A 24978-nucleotide genomic window follows, 5' to 3' on the forward strand; every position below is an offset into this window, starting at 1 on the left:
TTCTTTGGAATGATAAAATATATGGATTTCTAGTGCAAGTTGTTGTAATGAAAGAAAATCATACCTGCAGAATGATAGACTGAGCTAAACGTATTTTGGTGTAGTACACTGACAAAAGTTAGACCTTTTCCTGCCTCACACAAATGTAGAACTGGCTCTGCTATAGCTAAGGGAGAGACACAATCCATGACAGTGGTTTCTGCCCTGCTGTATATACAGCCGTGCCCTGGTGTGTGGAGAGGTGGAGAAATCTCTGTGCTCAGCTCACAAAGAGCATCATAAAGCTGCATTCTGGATTGATCACTGCTGTTACTATCTGAAACATCTGAGAACATCTGAAACTACCTGAGAAGTGCAGTCTGCCCCAGGCTTCTTGTATAATCCATGGAGAGACAGGCACACCATGCAAGCGAGCAGAAGTTAGGCTGAATGTCACAAGTGCTCCTTTTTAAACTTATTTCTACTCAACTTGAGGCTGAGATTTGGCCTGAAACTCTGATGGAGGTCCTTGTTATCTTTCAAACCTACAACACTATCACTACCTATCAACTGAGAGCGCCTTGAGACTCAGCTCTCCATACCTCATGCAGGGAAGAGGGCTTTTATTCTAGGAATGACTGTAATGTTGAGGGAATAACAGAAAGAAGATTTGCTGAAACGCACTGTGCCAGTGAACAGAGAAAATGTGTTTCATAGGTTAGCATGTTGCCTGTAAGTAGATCTGACAGCTTAATTTTCTAACATGGTGCCTGGAAAACTTGAAATGAGCTTTTCAGTTAAGTGCAGGACACATTGTCTCCATGGTGTGTCCAGTGAAGACTTTCAGCCATATCTCCTCTCCCTGCTCCTCACCTTCCTCATTCTGTCTCCTTCTTCCCATGAGATGCATTTCCAGATATAACTACCAAACCAAAAGCTTCTGTGTTTTTCTGCTGGCTTTACCATGGCATAGTGTGGACAGGGATACACTTATATGCTTCCTTTACAACAAAAAAATTAAATTACTTCAGGTCACCTTCAAGACCTGAGTTCTGGGTATCAGCATTGCACATATGACTGTTTCTACCTGGGAGAATGATGCAAAAGTGCTTCAGCACACATGCAAATAAAGTGATATAATAGACTTACCTTTGTGTTAGAAAAATCCACCTAATTTTCATATCCAGGATGTACAAGACTAGTCAGCACTGACATCCTTGTTCCTATAATGTGAGGAATAAGTGGGACACCTCTTCCTGGCCCTGGGAGAGGGAGAGGTGTGAGGATCACATTGTCTAGCATAGGACACGTATGGCTCAAGGTAGGAGGTGGATACCAAACCACTCCATGTTGTTTCAGGGCAGCAAAGCCTTGCACAATTCCTAGACCTGGACATGTTTAACCAAGCGCTTAACTTACAGTGATTTACAGCAGTTGACATTGCAGCACTTAAGGTTTTACCTACCATAATGATGACGTAAACTCTACATCCCAGCTGAGGGTCCCAGTGAGTAAGCAGTGACAGCAGATAGTGCTGCAGACAAATGTAGCTACTGTGACCCAGGGCATTCAAGGGAAGAGAAAAAAAAAATCCAAGCAGAAGTCTCTAGACTCAGCAGAACAAGGGCAGGCATTGGGACAAATGTATTCCAAAGTGCTTGACTGGCATTAAAAGAAAGTCTTTTCCATAAGTCATATGCCCTGAAATTCATTCTGATAGCGGGCATAATTTTTTTCCAGCTAAACCATGTGTGCAAGCATTTGCCAGTCAAATGGTTTCTGATGCTGATGATAAGGTGGCCTAAGACACCCATAGGATGCAAGTATGAACCTTAATTTCTGTGTTTGGGGGGTGTCTGTGACAAGATGAGAGTGACTACATCTTACTCCCTTCTTGCTCTGACTTGCTTTTGGTCACCTGCATGTGGTAATGCCCAGGACACCATGCCTGAGTGCCACTGTTGATGTGAAGCCACATGAAGATGTCACAGGTACAAAAACATGTTTCAGCCAGCTTTTCCCTTTGTTTCTCCTTCTCACCATGGAGACACAGATCTTTAAAGCTGAAAGGTCTGTTTTGAATATCAAGCCATGGCCCTTCAGTTTGCCAGCAGCGGGGAGCAGGCATTGCTGTGCTTGGGGTTAATGGGGAAAGAGGAGAGTGGATTTCCCCAATGTGTTTCTTGCTCACCAAGGTCAGATTAAGGCCAGTAAAGACTTTGATCTAAGTCCCTGTGTAGCTCAGGAACAAGCATCCCTATCCTGAGATCATGTTCTTTTCTCTAGGAGAATCTGCAGTGATCTCTCTTAAAAGTAAAAATAAAATACTTCAGCCTCAAGTGCCAGCAAACCCATGGTATGACCATGAAGGATCCATTCCCACAGCCAGCTTCCCTCCCAGTCAGAAATGAGCACCATGTTCCCAGTCCCATGCAGTCTGACTGCCATTCCCAGCTGTTGGATCTGTCCTCCCAGCCTGCCCCCCCTCTGAACCTTTCCTCACTGCAGACAGTGGTGGGTTGTGTTGGTGGCAGCTCCTGACACACACACATTGTGTTCCTCAGCTCCCTGCAGCTCCTGAATGGTTTACAGAGATGCCACCGTGGCATCTCCAATGCTATGGGAGCAAAAATGTTACTGCTCCATGGAGGTGGCTTGAGAAAATTATAGCTGAGTTTCTGTTTTTTTAAAGCTGGTGGCTCTATCTCACTGCCCAGGGTAATTTAACTTTTCAGACTATGAAGGGAGAATGCTAAAGTGGTTTTGACTGGGAGTTAATCCATTAATTCCACCGAACTACCCAAATATGTCAATCTTTGGCTCCAGCTTTCAGCTTCGAATAATTGCCCAGGGACCCAATTTGGGTGTTACTTCAAATGTGAGATGATGAGGAAAACGACCCAGGAGTTTATTGCAGACGTGCAGAGTTTAATCTTCATTATCAGCTTCACCCCTTGCAGAATTTGGGGTGCACCCAGCAGCTGATGGGGAAGGCTGGCTTCTGCCTCCCCAGCCCTGTGGGTAAGCTTTGCAGTGTGCAGAGCAGAGCCAGCCTTTCCAGAGTACAACACAGCTGGAAATCTCATTTGGCTGAGCTTCTCATTATCTCAAGGATTTTGTCAGTCAGAGCCGCAGTAACGAGAGAAAAAAAGCTACTTCAAAAAGCTCTGATTGTGTTAAGGTCCTTTAGGAGGAAGGGGAAATAATTCCAGGATGTTTTAATTTTGGCTCCGTCAGAATCATGGCCTGCAGACCAGTACACAACATAAGAAGCTGTTAGAAACATCTTTACATGGAAATGAATGAAGCAAGAATCAGAACCTATTATGTACACAAACTCAGCCAAGAGAGCTCTCTGGTTTCATTGCTGAAGAATTTTTGACCTTTCTGATCCAAGGAGCACTGAGGTGAATCCAGACTGGGATGGGGTTTTTGTATAAATTATATTTTCAGGTACATGATAGCTCTTGCCTGTCTGGAAGGAATGGATGTGATGCAGCCTGTGTGGAGGTACATGTGTGCTTTTAGCTCATGAGTGTTGGGTTTTTAATTATTGTAATAATTGTTGGGTCTGTTGCTCTTTGAGCAGACCATTATTCCAAGTGTCTTCATGGCTTTCATGTAGTGTGAATGACACAAAGTTATTGAAAACATTGCTCTTCCAGATGCAATGATTAACATAAAAATTAATTGGACAGCTAAAGAAACCCAGAGCTAAACTTTGCTCAAACAAACGTGCTCTGCATATGAACCATTGGTGTCTGGTTAGAAATACACACTACACAGAACTCACACACAAACACTGTTTTTGCCCACAGCAGCATGAAGATGTAAAGCTTTTTATTTTCTTGCTGATATCTATCCCAAGGGGATGCCATTTCTTACAGGAATCCTTCCCAGCAGAGTTTAGCTCCTGCAAACATGTGTCTCACCTTTACATTAGAGTGACAGTGAGAATCTTAGTTCTGTTTTGTGCCTTTACTCCTGCTTTGGAGTACAGTTGTACCGATTGCTGAGCCCCTTCGCCTTCCACCAACATCAGGGCACATCCAAAGGCACAGAGGGAACTCAGCACTGAGTAGGATCAGGCTGTGATGCATCAGTATTGAGGTCAGACTTACAATGCATTAGTATCGTTCAACAGAAATATTAGCTGTCAAGAAGCTTAGAATTATTCTTTTTATGGCTTAGGGAACAGTATTACAGCAGGAGTGATGGGAATATAAATTCAGAGGGTGTTTACAAGGTGGGAAAACACGAGTCAACATAAACGGGCTATTATCTGTGTTTGGTGCTGCCTGATTCTCAGTGAAATGAACGTGGACAACTTGTGCTGAGTTGGCTTTTCCAAGGTTAGCGGGGACACGGAGCCGTTCCCAGGGGAGGGTGAGGAGCAGACGGTGATGGAGATGAGCTGCAATGCAAGATGTCAGGTTTTGCACCCCACAGCAGTGTTTCCAAAAGCAAATGATGGAAGATGACTATGGCACTGATGAAGCCATTTGGCTCATCATGATCTATGAAATACTGTCTTTCTCTCCTACCCCAAGCCCCCAGCAGACCTGCAAGGGTCAGTGGGGTCAGCTCCTTCTGTCAGAAATTCTGTGGCTTGCCAAAAAGAGATTGAGACAAGGCAGAGAAATTTCTTCAGAGAATTAGGAAGATAAAAAACCTTCCAGAATAGCTCCAAGTAATACAAACCCTGTGAACTCATTATGTATGTTGCTTTTAGAGCTTAACACCAACACAAAAATGCCACCAAGAAATCCAGAGGTGAAAATGCAAGAGGGAAAGAAGTTAAGTCAGCCATTATTTGTTAATAAATATATTTCAGAAAAAATATTTTGCTCCTGGGCACCATTAAGTCCACTGATGACATCAGTTCTCAAAGTATGTCACATAAAAGCCTGGTCAGGTCAAAGGAAACATTCTGGCCTGGACTTAAAAGGGAATGTTTTGAGAAGCTTTTGGCAGATTGGAAAATATAACAGCTTTCAATATATATAAAGATGGTGATTCCAAATATTATAATATCTTTCATCTAATGGAACACCATGAAGTTATTTTAGTATCTGGCAGAGGAAGTAGCGAGACAAAAAAAAAATAAATATTGCTTGTAAAGAAAACCTGAAGTAATATTTGGCTTCAAGGGCCATGTAAGGCATGCATATGGGTTGTGGTAAATCACACTTAGCTATCATCTTCTAGTTCTAAAATATTTAATTTGATTGGAATAATTTTCTGATTATTTACCACAATTCAAATTGAAAGGGAAAACTTCTTATCATCTTTTTTCCTTTTTCTGGATATAAATCTACTAATTCAACTGTATCCAAAACTTCAAATAGTTTGGTTATTTTTCAGAGATGTTTAATCAATAACTGTTATTTTACTTCCAGGATAGAGTTTTACAAAAAGGTCATTCATTGAGTGCTTCTGAAATATAAAATGTCTTGGAAAGCTTCTAGAAAATATTTTCTAAAAGAAAACTTCCAAATGGTTTTGTGGGAATAGGAAAATCTGTGGTTCTGCACTGAATTAATGTAAAAACAGAAACAGATTTGAAAGCGAGAATGATGAGGTGAAATTCTATGACCTGGTGTTTTCAGGTCAGGCCTGAAAATAATGAAAATTGCCAAACTGTAGCTGTAATAATCAATGAAAAATATCCTCAAGGTATCTCAGTAATGCAGACATTCTTCCTGTCTCAAAAGAAATTTTACCACACTGGGTTTTTTTCTTCTCTCTTCCTCATGACGAAAGGTCCCACGTCTCAAATACATCATGATATTGTACTGCCTCCAATTTAATCCGCCAATGATCACATTATACTTCCCCTTATATTGATCTTGATGAATCACTGGCTCCAGCAGCTCCATTTGGTGTTTTTAGGAATATCTTCAACCAATGAAATAAAGTCTGGTGTAATTAATTAAAGACCTGGTGCTGGAGACTTCACTACACGTACATGAATAGTGTTTGGTGTGCACACACTGAGTTAGTCTTCACACAAAATGGGACTGCAAATGTTTGGGCTGCTACTAAAATAAAGCTCCAAGGCTGAAGAATTAATTTGCTTTTCACAGACTCTCTGGTGGTACCCACACTAAGGTAAATGCTTGATCCTGAGAGATTCTGCAACGTGCAAATTCACCCCAATTCAGTGTCCTGGAATGGGATTGATTTGGGTTAGAAGTGACCTTAAACCTCCTCTAATTCCAAACCCCCTTCCATGGTCAGGGATACCTTCCACTAGGTCAGGTCACTCAAAGACTGAGTTGTGTCTCCATCATGGTGCAGGCATTGGGCTGTGGCTGACTTTGTGTGTGTTAGTGTGGAGTAAACATGCAAAACTCCCACTGTCCGATGATGGCTCTGATAGGTGTTAGATGTAGAAAAATATTATCCTTCCCTGTTTCATAAAAACTTGGCATTGAAAGCACTTGATTGTCACACGCTCATCACATTTATCTCTGTATTCATGTACAAAGACAGCCCACTCCTTAGCATTGCTACCTTTGCTTAAGAAAAACAAACCAAAATCCACAAATAAATCTTGAGAGATCTCCAGTCCAACATTCCTCAATTGGTACGACATCCACAGCAAGTCTTTCAACCCCCACACCTCAACAGCCCCTCACCTTTTGCCCTGACTGAGTGAAAAGTTTGTCCTCCAAACCTTTAATATTAAGACTCAGACGAGGGCATTTCTTCCAGCCTGGGAGCTGAGTGAAGGCCACATCCCCTCCCTGACCCCTCCTATGCAGTTTTTACCTGACTCCTAATCAGGTCTGACATGATCTTGCCATGTAAACATCTCCTGAAAGGTCCTCAGTACCTTCAACTCTGTCTTGATATTTAAGGGCTAGGCTGTTCCTGTGTGGCTTCTCCATCACTGGGACGTTTATCTGTCACGCTGCTTTGGGATAATAAACTGCAGTCAGAACAATTGCACAACATTCAGGACACAAAACTGATCTACATTTGTGGATCAAATTTGTGGATCAGTGTTACTACCTTTCAACTTTCTATTTTTCAAACAGATTAATCCCAGGTTGTTTCCTTGCTTGAAGGTGGGATGGTATCTGAGGTGACCCAGTGGTCTTCATGGAGCACACAGAATGAGGAGAATTGGCCACTTGTAGCTTAATTTTCAGGATGCATTAAATTCAGTGCAAGTGCTGGTCAGAAAGGCCATCCTTCTTTAGCAATTAGCTATTTCTTATTTGACATGGGAAATAAGTAGCTTTTTACATATCAGAAAGAAGCATGTTGGCTATGTTTTAATGCAGCTCACTAAGCTCTTCTTTATAATAAAAGCTTTCTGAATAGGAGTTGTACGTAGGAAACATCTTATTCTGTGTTTGAGAAACTGAGGTTCTCCTGGTAAAGCCAGGAGACTTTTCCCTGCTCCCTTCCCTGGACCCTTGTTCCTTGACTGCCATTCCATATTTTGGGTCTGGCTGTTAGCTCAGCACGTGTCTCGTGCTTCTACCTGCCCACAGCCCTCATCCAGATCCCCACCTTCTGATCACACTGGCATCCATAATTGTATTCTAGAGATTAAAAACAGGAAAAGGGAGCCCAACCCCTTCTTGCTGTTTTAAGAAAACAAACTCCTTTGGCAGCTCCCCTTCAGCACTGCAGCCCCACATGAGGCTCCTTCCTCTCCAGAGAAGGTAAAGGGCCCATGGTTTTTCCTATTTTGGGGGGACCCACAAGGATTATCACAGGAGCAAAAGTCATGCAGAGCAGCTGGGTAAAGCTTTCTTTGATTTAAAATCTTCTCTGCAGAGTCACTAAACCTTTCAGAAATGGGATCATCAAGTACAAAGTGTCTTCCTATCTGTCTGTCCCTCACCTGCTGCACACTGACTTGCCTGGAACAACTGCTGCCTGAAAGGATATCCTCCTGCTTTTAATGGGTTTTGGGGGACAAAGCGGGGGGAGGCTTAATCGCCTTCCCAGCAAGTTTCACTAGATGGCACTAAGCTGAGGGAAATGAGGGCAAAACCCCATTTTCGTTTGACGGTAAAAACCTCAATGACCAGCTGCTTACTTGGCATTTCACCCCAGAAACAAGAGACTGCTCCTCGAAAGTAGCACCTCTGTAAATGACAACATGACTAATTTACAATTAACATCTCTTCAGCCTCTGTGAAGAATTCCAGTCAGGAGCCTGTCCAAGCTGGAAAACTCCTGCCTTCACCAGCTGCTCTGCAGGGATACAGAAATTTGCCTCTTGTCTCCCAGCTTCTCCCTCTGCTAGGTCGGGTCATCACATCATTTCCTTTGGGGGTCCAGCTCTTCTGTAACCCCAAAACAACCTCAAAGGGTCAGTTCATGTCCAGTAGCCTGGAAGACTTCTGTGCCCACCCTTAGCACACTCAGCAGGACACTCAGTGCCAGCAGAGTAGTTTGGTTTTCCTGCTGAACTTGGATGCTCACAACCTGCTATTTGGTTGAGGTGGGAATTTTTCAGCTCAGTATTTGGTGAAACCAAGTAACCTTTGATTTGATGCTGTGCACCTGGCTTTGCCCCTTTCTTCTTCTTCCTTGGAGGCAGGATGGCTGGTGGTAGTGTCCTGCCCCACATACTGTCTGGGGGCTGCAGTGCTGTGCAGGGATATCAGACAGTCATGCAGCTACTCGCTAGAAGGTGCTAATTGCTGCCAGGAGGCTTTTCCCTGCAGGTTCCCTGTGGATATTGTCAAAGCAGGCTGAGGCTAGCCAGGGAAGAGCCACTGTGGGAAGTGCTGTCACAAATGAGAGGCTGTCAAAAAATTGTTAAAATAGGTTTGTTTTAACAAAAGTCTTCACAGAATATTTACCAGGCCAGCAGTGAGAAGGGTGTGTCAGGGTGGCTAGTCACTGAGTAAGACACTGTCCTCAAGCCCCTGTCCCAGGCAGGACTTTGAGTGCATAGGGACACCTCCTTCTCCAGGCTCCTCTGAGAAGGCCCAGAAATATCTCAAGTTTTGTTTCCTGAAAAAATACCACAACCCCCAAATTTAATTTCACATATTTCTTCTCTAGAAAACCTTCTAGTGGAAGGTCTCTGTCCATGGCAGGGGGGTTGGAACCTAATGATTTTTAAGATCCCTTCCAATCCAAACCGTTCCATGATGCTGTGCTCAGAAGGGAATTTGAGGATTTTTTTTTTCTCTCATCCTCTCATCTCAGTCTGCACAATGGAGCACATGAACCAACCTCTCTGTGCCTGAAAAGTAAAAGGACCCAACTCCCTGTCAGCCCCAGAGAGAGCCACAGGGTGGCAACACAAAGCTTGAACACCTTTTCACATTTTAGCCTTGAGATGAAAAGCCAGAGAAATGTTTGCAATGAGTTAGGACTATATCAACACAAAGCTCACTGGAACAGAAGACAGAAAGAGGTCTGAGCTACCATGAGGGACATTCCTCATGGAGTGGAATCAGCTGCAACATCCCCCCAAGAAGCCCTAGAATCCCTGTCTCCCAACCTCACAGCCTGTGTCTCTAATAAGTGGAAGGTGGTTAAATCAGGAGATGGGTTACTTTAGATGAAGAATGCTACTTGTAGTGGTCTCTGGAAGGCTCTCCCACTTTCTGTTGTCTTTTGGGGGAACTTACACTCTTATTTTAGGAGATCTGTATGACCTGCTTATGGCTAATAATTTCACATTTCAGTAATGCAATGCCTGAGTGAAACAGAAGGGCCCCAAAGCCCAAGGCTGTAAGTCTCATATCAATCTCTCTTACAAACAGAAATAGCCTTCCAGGATCCAATTCTCCCCAGTTTCATTATAGCACTAAAGAATTATTTTGAATTGAAAATCCTTTCTAAAGCGTGGTTTTAAATGAAGTATTTGCTGCTTGGACAGATTTACAAGTTGGGCAACACACTGCAGAGATTTTCTCACCTTTTTGTAGCCTTTCTTTCATGCAGGACACTGAAGTGTTGTACAGATGGACAATGCAATACCATTTTCAGTCACATAGAATCAACCTTTAATGGGTGATAAGAGCTCCCATATGCATTTTGGCTATCCCTGAGGGTTGGCTGTGCAGGATCCATGCAGCCTCACTGGTATCAAGGATGACACTGGCATAACTTTCCAGGACTTTACTCCCTTTTGTTCCTCATGCCCACTTAGAATGAAGTTGCTATAATGAAATAAAGATATTAAACCCAGAAGTCTCAGCAATCTTTCAATCTCATTGCTATTAATCCTCTTAAAATTACTACAAGCAAGCAACACCAATGCTTGGATTTGTTTAAAATCAGAGGCAAAAATGAACTTTCAGTAATAACACTGATGTTGATAATATCAGTCTCCCCTACTCTGAGCATGAACAGTCATCTTCTGCTCATAACCCATCAGGGATTCCAAATCTGTATCACTTACTCTGAATGTGAAGCTTTTGAAAGCACCATCTGTGCTGTGTTAATTTGCTACTACAGAGCTTAGCAAGGCTGGGGCACCAAACCACCAGCAATGCTCGTGGTATTGATGTGGCTGACCAGGAGCTTCCAAGGCTGGTTTGAGGTGATGTAACCTACACCTCACTAAGAAGATTAAATACGTTAAAGGGAGGTTACTGCAAGCACTGGACTGTTGCATGCTTGGCAAGATTCTGCTGTTAATTATTGCAAAGCACCGGTCTCTGCTGCAGGGATTGTGTCAGCCTTTGATTGCACTGGTTTAGGAAGCAAAGAGATATGGGATGCATTTTAGCAGTTTAACAGGAGTCCATGGAAAACTAGCAGAGCTGAGAATACAACCAAGAAATGGATAGCATCCTCATTTTCCTTACATTCATAGGTACTGTCCTTACAAGCAGCTGTTTTCTAAAAGCTTTTAGGTTGTCACACAGGAAGATGGAAACGCAGCCTGCTACTGCTAATGAGATTACAGACTCTAATGCCCTCCAGAGAGACCAAAAATCCCCATTCAGTAGAGGACTTAGAAAACAGAGGAGGGGTGATTAAAGGTGAGCTCTTACACAGCACTGTTGTAGCAGTGTCCATCCCCCTGCAGGAAAACCTACTGCACACACCAAGGATGTGTACACACTCCAAACTCCTCATCCCACTGTGGTCAACCACAGCTATTTACTCATAAATACTCTTGAGAATATATTAATTGCCACTTGTTTCATGGGATGACATCATTCAGTGGAGGAGGAGAACACACAGACCATGGCACTAAGCTATATTTTAGGTAGGGCAAATCTAAATTTTGAGTAGATCAAACCCAGAAGTCCCTGCAACCAATCTCTCTCAAAAAAACCCAAAACCCAACAAGCCACAAACAAACAAACAAATCCACCAAGAAAAGCTCTCTAAAAAGACTTCAATTAATTAAGTTTATGACAAAAACAGCAGAGGTTCCCCAGCCCCTGGAATCCAAGGTGTTCTATCAATTTTCTCAAAGTAATGTAACATCTACACATTTCTATACATAGGGGGAGGAAGATGGTATTGGTATCTTGTATGCTGACAGTCTCTGATGATGTAAGCAAGAAAATAGGGCACAGTGCTATTTTAAATTAAAAAAAAAAACAAAAAACCAAAAAAAAAACAGCCTCTGGTGTTTAAATTCCTTATGGCAGCTATAATGATGGGAAATCTGAGGAGAAGGCTCATCTCCCAGGTCAGACTTCCTGGCATGAAGACTTAGACCTTCCAGCTTTAAGGGACAGGCAGCTGCAAATGTGGAGTTGGGTCTCTACATGAATTTGACCTAAAACAGTGAAATCAGTGATCTGAGTAACTTAGTCCTACTTTTTACTGCTGCAAATGACAGCTTAGCCAGGTCCTTTGTGTGTGTGGTGGCTACAGTGGTCTAAATACATCATTGTTTGGCCTCAGAGGAAAAGGGGGCTTTCCCATGAGAAAGAAGAGCTAAGGTTTTACAGATCCAGTTCCTACTAACACCTTTGATCTCCTCAGGCAAAGTTGTCCCTTTATCTCAGTTTGAGTTGCCTGATAATGATGGGGATACCATCCTGCTTCTCCAGAGGAGAATGTATTGCTGAGAGAGCACATCCCCAGCCTGCTGCACCCATTGACATCACAACGTGGAGGAATTCCTCCCAGTGAGGAGAAGCAGATAGAGTGGTGATATTTAATATTCCAGTAGCATCAGAAGAAAGAATGCTTTCAGCACTGAAGCCTTGGGGTTTCGGCCCTTGGGATCTTTTCTCTAGTTCAAATAGCCTCTGACATGAGAGGGCATTTGCAGCTGCATCAGTGCAGACCAAAACTTGGCTGCACACAGACGTGTCTGAGCAGTGTTTCCAAAGTGCCCTGAGCCATAATTGTGCTCTTAATCTTCTCTACATAATATTTTCCTCTTTTTCTCAGTATCACTTTATTTTGCCAAAGTCAATATTTCAGCCGTTGTTTGCTTTAAATTTGATGTTTATTCTCAGTGGTCAGATTTTATTAATTCAACTCCTTTTTATTACTGTTTGTCAGCCTTAATTCAGTACTTTGTATCATTTGTAGGTGGAGTAGTATGACTACTAAAAGGGTTCCTGGCATAATTTGCTGCCCTGTTAACAGCAGCAATAATTTGAGCAATTAGCAAGGCCTTGACATGGGCCTTAGCTTCTCTGTCACATAGGAATACCTCCTCAGTGCAGCTGCCATGCTATTTATACTCCTCCAGCAAGTCCCAGACTGAAATAGTGCCCAGGAGAGTAACCTGCAATCAGTCCCCTTGCAATGGCTGTGACTGGATGAGCACTAAATAAGTCCTGGCCTTGATTATATTAACAAAGCTGTGTGGGGAGTGCCCACTGGGAAATCCGCAGACAGAGGAGTCATGTGCTCACAGCATCCCTGACAGTTCCCTTGCCAGTGACCATGGCTTTCATAACAGAAGGATCATTTCAGCCCTTGGAGATCAAACCTGGGGGATCCTCCCCCAAGAGAAGCTGAGCCAATCTCCCAAATGCTCATCTTCATCTTCTCCAGTAACTCTTGGCAGCAGTGGTTTTTGTCCCTCACGTTAAATACACCTCTGTGGCCCTTGTATGAAGTGCAAGGTGGCAGCATTAAGTCTCCTGCACCAGTAAGTACTGGGAAAACTCCTGCAGACTGACAGAGCATCACTGGTTCAGCCAAGTGGCACATCACAGTCTCAGGGGAGATCTCCAAGGCATCTGGTAGTCCTGTGTTTTACCATCTCTTAGTCTGGACAGGGAATTGAGATGGGGATGTCTCACACAGAATAAAAACTCATGATGGAGCTGGAATTGTCTCAGACACTGGAGGTATCTCTGCACCCAGAGACATTCCTTTTCCTAGCAAGGCAGGATTAGACCCTGAATTAGAGGAGCTGTGGAGAGCAACCCAAGCCCCTGACTGGCCAGTCAGGTGGGACTCAGAGTCCAGGGGTCCCTTCAGTGCACTGTGACACAAAACATAAAGCTGTCTCTCTAGGAAAAAACAGCTTCATTAAAAACCCTGGAAAATTTCACATTAAAAAACCCTGTGCAATGTCAGAGTTTAAAGCCACCATGTTAAGCTCTATTTTTGGATCTTATTAAAATAGATACAATCTGTGCATAAAATAAATTACTTGCCTTACAATTTTCAGTTCAGTTAAAAATTTACGAGTGCAGTAATTAACAAACTTGTTCTGCTTTTTGCCATCAAGACCCTGATTCAGCACAGGGTTTTGGTGAGGTCTGTGCCTGGCTGGCTCCCCTCAGGTCACAAGGTCCTAGCCCAAAGGGGTGCTTCCCCTCTGCCTGTGCTCTGCAGGCTGGGAGGACTGCACACTAGGCAGGGAATGAGCTCATTCACCCACACCTCAGCCTTTAACACAGCAAGACCCACACAGGAGGGTTGGAAGGCACTTCCTCACCTCAGCAGTGTCTGGGATGCAGTGGACACAGGGTGACAACATTTGCAGGTGTCCATCCCAGAAGGATGTGATTATGGGATAAATGGCTGAGATCCATGCTCCTTAGCAGTTTGGGCTGCAGGCAAGTCTGAGCTGGCTTCTGAGTGTCTAACACACTGTGTTGATTAACTATAGATTATCTGTTCAGGAGGGATCATTGTGATCAGCTGATCTGCCCTGGAACACGACAGAGTCCTGCAGTCTCACTCCTGCATCGGCAGAGTGAGGAAAGGTCTGTTCCCAAGAGCCTCCCCTGCAGGACAAGTGCTTGGAGCCATGCTTGAGTTGCATCCTAGACCTACCCTTTCCTTTCACTGAAGTTCATCAGCAGGATCTCAGAATGAGCTTAAAGCTAAACCAGCTCAGACCTGATGAACTCACACCTAAAAGAAGTTAAAGTCTGTGTTTCACAGAAACAGACCTCAAGACTGACAGGTTGAAAGACTGCGCAGAAATAAGGTCAGAGCATACAAAAGAGTGCAGTCTGCTTTAGCAAGCAACTGGCATCTGCAAATCAGGAGCAATTTCATTCTTTTCCTGTGAGTTGCTGCATGACGTGATCAAACAAGAATAAGTATCTGGAATTAAAGGCCAAAAAAATAGTGCAATTGAATTGCTGATTTCTCTGTAAGGCTCCCTGAGATAAAAGAGTTGTCCCCAGGGGAAAGAAAGACTTGGGGAAAGCATGAAAGGCATGGCTGATGTTTTTCTGCTTTGCATATAATCCCCTGAAAATTGGAATGTCCAAAAGCTTGTGACAACACAAGCGGGACTAATGCTCTGGGATCACATGAGCCATTATCTGATTCACAGGTGAAGATGGTAATAAAGTGTCTGAAAAGCAAACTGCTAGTGAGAGAGCGAGGAACAGCAGGCTCACTCAGTTATGGGTCGAGCCAGAAACACCTCTTGAGATCAAGCAGTAAAAATAATTAGGGCTGGGAAGGCAAGGAGTGAGGTTCCCAGATGGTGTGGGCAATAGATAAGGAGTCATCCTTTTTATCTGCTGCCAGGCCATCCGTTCATCCAGTTCTGTGGCTGACTCAGAGCTCTGTCAACATGCAGGGCTCCGCGCCACTGGAGCTGTCAGGGCAGTGCTGCCTCCAGCCTGCATTCGAGGCTAGGCAAGCTGTGTCTTGTTTTGAGGTTTGGTTATTTGCTTTTGTGTTTATACAACAGAGAAGAAACTCTTGCCAAGACAGAGGTGGGTTGACACCCCTCTCTGGAGGATGACAGCTGGAAGCCTGAGGGTGGATAACCTGGCTGCCCCACACATGGCTCCCACACCGTGCTGTGTAGCACTGGATGCAGCAGGGATGACCTTTGCCAAACCTGTGGTCCTGCATGGTGCATGTGGGAGCCCTGCCCAAAGATCAGCTCCATCACTGCTTGTTCATTCAGCAGATATCAAACACAGGGGTTATCTGACCACAGCCATGACCAGCTGCAAACCAATCTGCCTTTCCTTTCCAAGTCTGCCAGTGTCCACACACAAAGTTGCAATTTACCCACAGAGAAAGTCACAAATGGTCTTTCATAACTCCCTGTGTATGTGATTTTGTGCAGGTTTGAGTTTGGTTAATGGTGCACCTGATGAAGATCTTTACAGAGGAGCATGTGGAAGGAGTATCCTCTGTTGCATTTACCTGAATAGCACTAGCATTTGCAATTGCACTGGCTGCAACAAAAATCTCTCAGGCATCCTCAGCCTCCAGGAGACAAGGCAATCAACCCTGAGGTCAGGAAAACACACTGCTCCTCTGGGCAGCATTGCACAGGCTAGGGCTGCTTTGCAATTCCTGTGCCTTTCTTTCAAAGCGCACAGCCCTAAGCCTCCAACAGACAGTGCTAGGTTTTTAAAGTGTAAAGATGTGACTTAGAAGGACAGATTTTTGGGAGTGGATGAATACCAGGGCTGGTCAAAATTAGATGTCTGTCAAAAGACCTGAAACACAGTAATCAGAAGCTGCTGATTGAGCTACCCAAAAATTTTCTGGCTGCGTTGATGATGGCATAGCAGAGCAGATCCAGATTCTCAAGTGTTCGCGTTAGGATTCCTGTGGTGGAGCCTTTCTTTATGGGTCATGCAGAGAGGACACAAAGTGCCAACACTCCCTACACTTCCTGCATTCAGTGATGTTCATGGAAACCTAATAAGTGCTTAGAGAGGGAAAGGGAAATCTATTAAAATCCTTTGCAGTGTGGCTGTGAAGCAGCCTCCTTCCCGAACCCATGCTGCTTTTGAACAGCTTCTTGCTTCACAGGATTGTGTCAGATCCTTCCCCTTCAGACAAAGATGCAAGATGTGCCAAAGACAGGGACATAAACCTCTGGAGGGAGGAGAAATCTCACTGAGGAGTAGAAAAGAAACTGGAGTCACAGAAGGAAACCCTGTGTGCATGGGAGCTTGCGGGGATATCACCAGGAACCATCAGTCTTTGAGAGGCAGTGAGAAGCAGAGGGAACACTAGGTCGTGCTGTTTCCCTAAATTCTTGTGCAGCAGTGCTGCACTGGATTGCACATTTCTCACAGGGATCAAGGGATCTTCTTGTGCTGTGGGTTAGCTTTTATCACACTGTTTGGGTGTTCTTGCAAGGAAATTAATTGCATTTTCTACGTGAAATGCCTTGAGCACACAGGCAAACATGTAGGGCAGTTTTTTATAGGGGACCAAAATTCCTGTGCTAAAATGTAAGAAAATGCCTCTCATTATAGAGAAGGAATTATGAGTATCAGCAGCAGTCAAGAGTTTTATTAGCCTTCCTGCTACTCCTATCAAGACGGGAAAAATAAACTTGGAGTTCTCTAAGGATACAAACTCAACCATGTGCTGACACAAGGCATGAATTAATGCCACCTGGGCATGGGGAGGAGGTGGCTCTCTGACTCTCTTGTACTGACTGCTCTAAGTGTGTGGAATGCTTGAATTCACCCTACCTGAGGGCTGAGCATTTAGCAAACTGCTGCAGAGTTATCCCGTTTCTCAATAGGGAAAGACCTTCAAATGAGTGATTTATCAGCTTTGTTTCCTTCAGACAGTAAAGAAAACTGCTCCCAGAGAAGAGTTTTTTTGTGCTGCCGCTGCAAAGTGTGGCTTGTGCCTCCCAAGGCTTTTCAATGAACACATGGAATCAGTGGGGGCAGTTTCAGCTCTGTGATATTCATTGCTGTGTGTGCATTTGAGCAGCACACAGGAGCTTTAAGCATTTTTCTTTCATTTAGCAGGGAGCTGTTGCAGCTGCTGAGGCACTTCAAAGACCATTCTGTGTATTGCTCCTGCACCTGACAAACACAAGGCCATGGTGTTGTTAAATTGCCAGTTTGGAGAGAAATGGCTTTTGCAAGTAGCAGCCAGTGCCACCTCACACTCTTGGATCTGGCTGTAGCCCCAGCATGGCTGTGTGTGTTTCTCCATCACTACAAACCTCACATGGCTTCAGAGCTACAGGAGGCAAGTTGTGGATCTCAGACAGATGAGAAAAGGTGTGCTCCATAAATAATTTGCAGGTTATGAATAGTGGTATCTCCCCCATGACCCAGTACAGGCAGGGCCGGACCAGTTCTCGAGAGCCAGGGATTCAGACTGTCCAGCAGCCCCTTCCCCACCACAACAAAACAAATAATTTATATGCAAATGTAATATTTACAAAGCTGTGCTCTTGTGCCTGACATTTTAACCAGATCCCCAAACTGAAGGCTGCAAAATGGCCGTCACATGTAGAAGACTGGTAAAAAAATGAGAAGTTATTTAGCTCAGAGAATCATTGAGTGGTGTGAGTTGGAAAGGACCTGTAAACCTCATCTAGTTTAACACCCCTGCAATGAACAGGGACATTTTCCATTGAATCAGATTGTTCAGAGCCCTGTCCAACCAGACTGTGAATGTTTCCAGGGATGAGGCATCCACCACCACTCTGGGAAAGCTGTGCCAGTTTTAACCCTCCTCAATGCAAAAAAACTTACTTTTTATGTCTAATCTAAATCAACCCTCTTTTAATTTAAAACCATCACCTCTTGTCCTGTCTCAACAGGCCCTGCTAAAAGGTTTGTCCCCATCTTTCTTACAAGCCCCTTTTTGATATTGACAAACCACAATAAGGTCTCCCTGGAGCCTTTTCTCCAAGCTGGACAGCCCCAGCTCTCTCAGCCTTTCCACAAAGGAGAGGCGCCCCAACCCTCTTTGTTGCTCTCCTCTGGACCCACTCTAACACATCCACATCCTTTTTATGTTGTGAGCCCCAGAGCTGGATGCAGATCACCAGGCCTTGTCCTGTCTGAGTTAGTAGCAGCCAACAGATGCAGGTAAGAAGGCCAGTTTTGGTCCCCCAGGGGCGTGAGGCAGCTGTGAAGCTTTGTGAACCTGGCCCATCTGCCTAGCTGGGAGAGGAAAAGCAGGGACTCAGTGAAACTGGCCAGTGAATTTTTGCCTGCTTAGCATAATAAATACAAAACAAATGGCTAGATTGAGCCTGTTGGCTGTGAAAGGGAAGGTGTCAGCCCTGTGAGGGTAAGAGCAGCTCTATGAGCAGGGACTTGTTACAGGACCTGCACACAGTGCCCAGGAGCTGTCCTGAAGGTAGCGGGGTCACAGAGCACACCACCAGAATGAGTCAGGACACGTGCTCACATCACAAAATCATTTGAGGTTGGAAAAGACTTTTGGAGATCATCCCATCCAACCACCTGATCACAGCAGGGTCACCTGCATACAGCAGGTTGTCATGTCCAGGTGGGTTTTGAGTATCTCCAAGGATGGAGGCTCCACAACTTCTCTGGGCAACCTGTGCCAGTGCTCAGTCATCATCACAGTGAAAAGTGCACCTTTATCAGTCTCTGTCCAAAGCTCACATTGCACAGGTTTCTTGCCTCCTGCAACAGAAGGCTGAGACACCTTGGCAGGGCAGGTGTGACTCATTTTATCTCTTCTGTACCTATTTCACAAAAAGAGAAGACTTCAAATGTCAAAGCAAGCAATCAGACTTCTAGAAGATCCTCAAAATAATGAAAAATATCATTGTTCAAGCTGCACCTTTTAATGCTTTTTTTTCTTCTCTCCATTTCTCTTTTTTACTTTTTTTTTTTTGGCTGTATAATGACAATTTTGAAATAGCTCCCCATGCTTCAGCCCAGAAGCTACCACTAGGAGGGGTTAGGAATAATGCTTTTATTTTACTGCCTGGCAGGTTTTTTGGGGGGGAGCTTTTGGTACAGGGGGTTGGCAGGGACCTGCATACAGGATGCTCCATTGATCTCAGCTGGGCCTGCCTTCCTAAGCTGTTTTGTGACCATTTTATACCTCAAAGCTACTGAGGACAGGGTATTTGCTTATAAGAACTGTAGTCATATCTGTCAAATGCTGTAAGACTGTGGTCCCTTACACAACATAGTAACTGCACAAACAGGCACTGAGGCTGCAAAATGGAATAGCTTAATTGGTTTGCTTTCCCAAGGAGATCCTGTGCCAGACAATGAATACAGCAGCTTAAATCTACACTCAACAATAGCTTTGTCTATAAATAGGGAAGAACACTTAGGGTAGAACTAGATAACATTTTTCAGGTGGATAGTATATTTGCTAATAAATGCTGTTCAGGCTGACTGAAACTATTCACAGACTTAGGCTGAATTCAGCTAATGTTTTCTGCTATAAAAAGGAGAACCCCATTTTTCTTGACAAACCAGAGAAGGCCCATTTTAGCATTTAAAAAACGCTAAATTTTTTAAATTAAATGTGAAATTTTTAAAACATGAAAAAACCACTCCACCTTAGACTTCAGCTTGATTTTATTTCTTTACTTTGAAAACCATTTTATTTCTTTACTTTGAAATTAATTGTTTTATTTTATATCCATCCCACATAAATCCTTTCTGTTTTATAGCAGGGAAAGCAAATTATTTAAAAGGGACTTTTTTTAGTCTGTTCCCACAGGCCTGCTCTGGGGCTTTGCTTGCTTTTTCCAATGGCTTTGGAGTGTGAACATAATGTGCAGCTGGTGAGCTTGTCTTTACAGCTGATAAAGCGAGTTACACCAGGGTCATGCTGAAATGATTGCTGCATACAGGTTGAGTACATAAAATAAGAGTTCTCCTCCAGCGGCCTCATGTTTCAGACGTGATTTATGTCTCCAGCACTTTGGTTCTGTTTGGAGCCTGGCATGGTTACATGCAATCTGCCCAGCCAAACTTGAAAGCTTCTCTTTTCTTTGTCTTTTTCTCAGCTTGCTTATGCAAGGTAGGGCAGGTAAGCAGCATAAGAAACAGCCTGAAAGGTCAGAGATGGATGGAGGCAGCACCAGTGGGTCTTGCTGCACCAAACGTGTCTGTAACCTGTGGGAAGAAAAGTTGCTGAAATACTTCTTGCACACAGATAAAATATGTCTTTTCTGGGCAGTCTAACACTTGAAAAGCCTCATTAATAATGATTGCAAATTGTGGAGAAACTATAGGTTCTATCTATGGGTTACACGGCATTTTTTAAGTATTACCTGAACATCAGAAGATAAAAGGGAAGAAATCAATCTAGACCTGATTTTCACAGAGGTTTCATGGTGATGCCTGCAGAGATTATTAAAAACATCTAAGCAGATTAGGTGCACCTAAGCCCTCTTAAAAGCAGTGGGGTTTAGACACCTCATTTGCTATCACTTTTTGCAAATCATACCAGAAAAGGGGACATTTAAATGAAGCAACTTCAGGTTTTTAATGCACATGCTTAAACAGGCCATGGTGTCCCTGTGCTGCTCTGCAGTCCAGGCAGGGTGTGGGAGGGAGGGAGGGCAAAGCTGCAGCACAATCCTGCACTGAACCACACCTGGGACGATTCTCCCTGTGAGATAACAAGACCTGTGACATAACATCACAGCTTTGCTAGGTCAAAGCAAGGTCCATCTGCCCCAAAACAAACAGCAGCCAGCCACAGACACTTGGGAGAAGAGTAAAACAAGGCAAGGTGGAAGAGATGCTTCCACAGTGCATCCTCCCACTGCCCAGGTGCCACCAGTTCAGCCACAGCCTGACTTCACCAGGTTTAGCAACCCTTTATGGAATTTTCTGTGTGATGCTTTCCCTACTTTTACCACAAGCTATTCAAATAAGAGATTTCTCTTGTTCTAAGTCTGCAGCTTCATCATATCAGTGCATAGTTCTTAGGCCTGTTGTATTTGTATAAAATAACTTCAAAAAAATAAATAATACTTCTCTATTCACCATCTCTTTCACCTTTGTGATTTTATATCCTTTGATCATATCTCCCCTCTCTCATCTTTCCCAGCCTGAACACTCCTTGTCCATTGAATCCTTCTGCATAGGAAATTGCTTCCTACCTGTACAGGGAACCTGTGATTAAAGCTTAGTGTGGGTTGCTACATCAGTCAGTGAGGATACATTCCCCTTGCCCAAAACTGAAGTGCAGATACCTCTGACATGGCTCAGAGCAGGAACTGGACTGTGCCCAGTGCCAGGACTGCCCAGGGAATGGGATGGGCAGAGCTGTACTGAGCTGCCTCTGTGGAGGAAATGTATGAGGCAAGAGTAATAATAGACCTGTTCAAATATACTGTCTTTAGGACACACATTTCTGGACACACAGATGCTGCTTCTCTGGGATTCACAGACCACAAAAAATGTCTGCAAATCTCTTAGGAGAAGCTCCAGATCTCAGGGGTTTTTTTCTTAAAAGTTGTGTGGACCAGAAGCTACTGCATTCAGACATCAGTCCATGATGTGCTTAGTCCCAGCTCCCAGAGAAGCCCTAAAGAAATGTAGGTTATCCACATTTATCATGATCAGTCCAAATGTAAATGAGAGAGTCAAAATAACTAAGGGTTGGCAACCACATCAAGAGTCTGGGTGTGCTTCTTGTTCAGCTGTGCTCAGGTGTTCTTCTCAGAAGGTGGATTTTTACAACTGGTTGAGAAAGGCTTTCTTCAGCAATCCTGCATGTGGTCTTTCCCCATCCCTTTTCATTTTTCACTCTGGAAGGAAAACCAAAACCTTTTCCAGACTGGGGAGAAAACACACAGAAAAGGGAAGCAGAACAAAAAAAAGTGATGAATTACAATAGGTGAGAAGGAAGTGGCAGACTGTCCTAGGAAGTGGGAAAGCCATACTCAAGATTTCTGCTGCTCCCCTCCTCCGTTTGCTGAGCACTGATTCCTCTCTTGTTTCAGAAAAAAACAATTCTGTGCTGGAATTATTATAGAAACCACCCCACCACAAGTTTGTCAAAATTAGCCAGTCATCCTACAACTATGAACCTTCCTTTTGTTCAATAGGTTTATTTAAAAACATCATAAAAATATTTTTCCAGGTGATCTACAAAGGGAAATGTTCCTGGTGTGTCAATGTCTCCCCATTCCCTCATCCCAGTGAGAGTGATCACATAAACCAAGGGTATGCAGATGCTTGCAAGTGACTGAATTAATCATAGATTAGCTACTTATTGATGTTAGTTTAAATTAATGTGCTTTATATTATAATGTGCTGGAAGTATGAAAATGTCTTCAAGCTGATGACTAGTAATCTGTTAAGCCATGATAACTTCTGCTCTTGCACTCCATTTCCTTTCTTGAGGGAAAAGCTGAAACATTTGATGATGGTTTAACCATCAGGTTGACTGCTGCTGTGGCATAAACAAAATTTGCATGTCCTTGGTGCTTGAGTTGGAGCACACCAAGACATTGTTTTGAAATTAAGTGGAACATACATTTTAATGACTGCAAACATTAAATAAAAACTTGAAATTATTTCATTAAACTTGAAATATGTTTCAAAGAACAAACAGATCTTCCCTTGGGGTTAAATGCTCCTTGAGCTTTCCACTATCTGGGTCCAGGTTCAGTTCAGTAGATGTGCTGCTGAAATCCAGCCCAAATCCTATCCTTGGAGGGTCTCATGCACCTTCCAGAAAGGGGAAGCAGTTTTACCACAACCCCAGCCATCCTCCACAGATGTTAAGTGGTATTTTCACACACTTCAGCTGATTGCTCAAGTGGTGTGGCAGGCTTTTGCCATACAATCCCAGAGCAGCAGGGATCCCCAGGGATGTGGTCCCAGCCATTAGGATGCTTCTTTGAGTGTTTTCCTCTTGCTTTTTAGTGCATATGACATCTCTGAGCTGTGTGCTTTTTAATCTTTAGAGGTCTCTCACCACCCCATGCCGCCAATCTTCCCCTCTCCAAGCCCTTTGATCAGAGCACTTTCCCCTGCCATACCCATCAGTGTCAGTGGATGTGTGGCCCTCTGTATCTGCTGGGGACGTTCCCCTTGGACAGTGATGAACAGCTCATTTCCAGGCTGCTCTTCCCTCCTGGATCTGTGCTCGCCTCATGCCACTGCCCCCAGAGCTGTCTGTCTGTTTGTTAGATACGATAGCTGGAGGAGAAGGGATGTATCAGGAAGATATTACAGCTCCAACATTGTCCCAGTGCCCCCCAAACCTTCTCCATTTCTTGGGACTAAGCCAGAATGATATCTGGGGCTCTGTACTTATTTTATGGTATATAAAGTGTGCAAAGGTGTAGAGACAGCCAGAAAACCCTTCCATGGGTGTGTGTGTGACACCTCACACCCAGGGAATGCACTGCTGGGGTCAAAGGGGTCCCTGATGTGACTTCTTAGATATGGAAAGAGAAAAATAATGTGAATGAACATTGCTGAGAGAGAAGCCTCAGGAGGGACTGTGCCTCAGCAAAGAACATAACCACCTTTACCTTATTGATAATAATTTTTTTTAAGGAGAAAGAGGGTCATCTTGAAGCTGTCTGGTGTCTGGGCTTTGCTAGAGCACAGTGCTCTAATGAGGGGCAGGGTTAGAAGCATTTCAGGGCTGAAGGAATTAAGAAGCTGGCTTGTACCCAGAGTTGAAACAAAAATTGCTGTGGGGCTTAAACCTGTTTTTAACAAGAGTATGTAGCCTGCCAGATCTGGTGAGAGATTAGCAATTTAATTATACAGGCCCTGGCTTCCTGCTTCCCACTAAGTGCCTAAAACCCCTCTAAAGAGGCCCATTACCTTCCCTTTTTTTTGCTCTTGCATTAACTAGGCAATTCAGAGCAGCATAAACACAGGGGAAGGACAGGGGTTCCCTCGCAGAGATCTCGGGGTTTTATGGCTAAGTGCCTCCTGATGGATCTGTCAGAACATCCCACAAGAGCAAACCTGTCACTCCCTGCAGCGACCATTAGCTTTATCTCCAGCATCCCTGGAAGCATTTTCTGTTTGTCCCCTCTTGAACTCACTTAGGAGAGCACAGGCTTTCCTCAGCACTGGCTGACTTTGAGAGAGAAAGAGGAAAAGTGAGCAGCCGGGCTCTGGGCACAGGGATTTGGGGCAGAAAGCCTCGGCAGGAGCCTTCAGGGATGACTGAGTGCTGTTTCACGTGGGAAATGGGAAAGGCAGGCAGAAAGCTGCTGGGCAACATGTGACATTCAACCTGCTGAGCTCCAAAAGGCTGTTTGAAATAGGGAGCCAGGAGGAAGAAGTGGCAGACGGGAGCTTTTTTGTCTTTTTCCTTCACAGAAGAAAGTTTATTAAGGATTGTGAGGCTCCCATACTATAAGCAGTGAATTCTCTGCAACTGATTTTCTTTCCAGCACTGCCTGTGGGGTGTTGTCAGACAGTCCTGCTTCACAGATGCTCTTCTAGGTGGGATTCGTGTTACTACTGCAAGTTCATCCGTGCATGCAGCCACTGCAGTCCCCTTGGTTTCCTGGGACTGTTTTGGTGTCTCTGAGTTCAGCTCTGTCCTTCTCTCCCAGCAGCACATCCCCAGCCAGGCACCCACTGATCCACAGTGTCTGGGTCCCACTGTTTGTATGCACCAGGGCTTGTTTTGGCAGTAAGGTTCCTGCTAAGGAGTGCAGGGAGCAGGTACCATATACTTTTAACAGGTATGTTCCTGATAAATGCCCTTATGATGCAGAAAAGTAGTGATTTCTCAATCTCCTACACCTTTGTACATCCAAAAGGCAGAGCTAGGAATGGATCAGGCGGCAGAGCACCGGGCTGCTGCTGTCAGAGCTGTTGGCTGTTTTACCTAAAATCCTTTAAAAACAGAGCAAAGACATCTACTCTGCAGGCAGCGCAGGAAATCTTGCAAGAA

General features: G+C 44.1%; 1 protein-coding gene across 1 annotated transcript in view; it reads left to right on the forward strand.

Moving 5' to 3' along the window:
* Positions 1 to 24978, forward strand: part of FRMD4A (FERM domain containing 4A) — a 356654-nt gene that overhangs the window by 111462 nt on the left and 220214 nt on the right. The gene's annotated exons all lie outside the window — the stretch shown is intronic.

This window comes from Pseudopodoces humilis, chromosome 5, assembly GCF_049639895.1.
Source record: "Pseudopodoces humilis isolate 2021_Gansu_Grassland_sample_001 chromosome 5, ASM4963989v1, whole genome shotgun sequence".
Lineage (NCBI taxonomy): Eukaryota > Metazoa > Chordata > Aves > Passeriformes > Paridae > Pseudopodoces > Pseudopodoces humilis.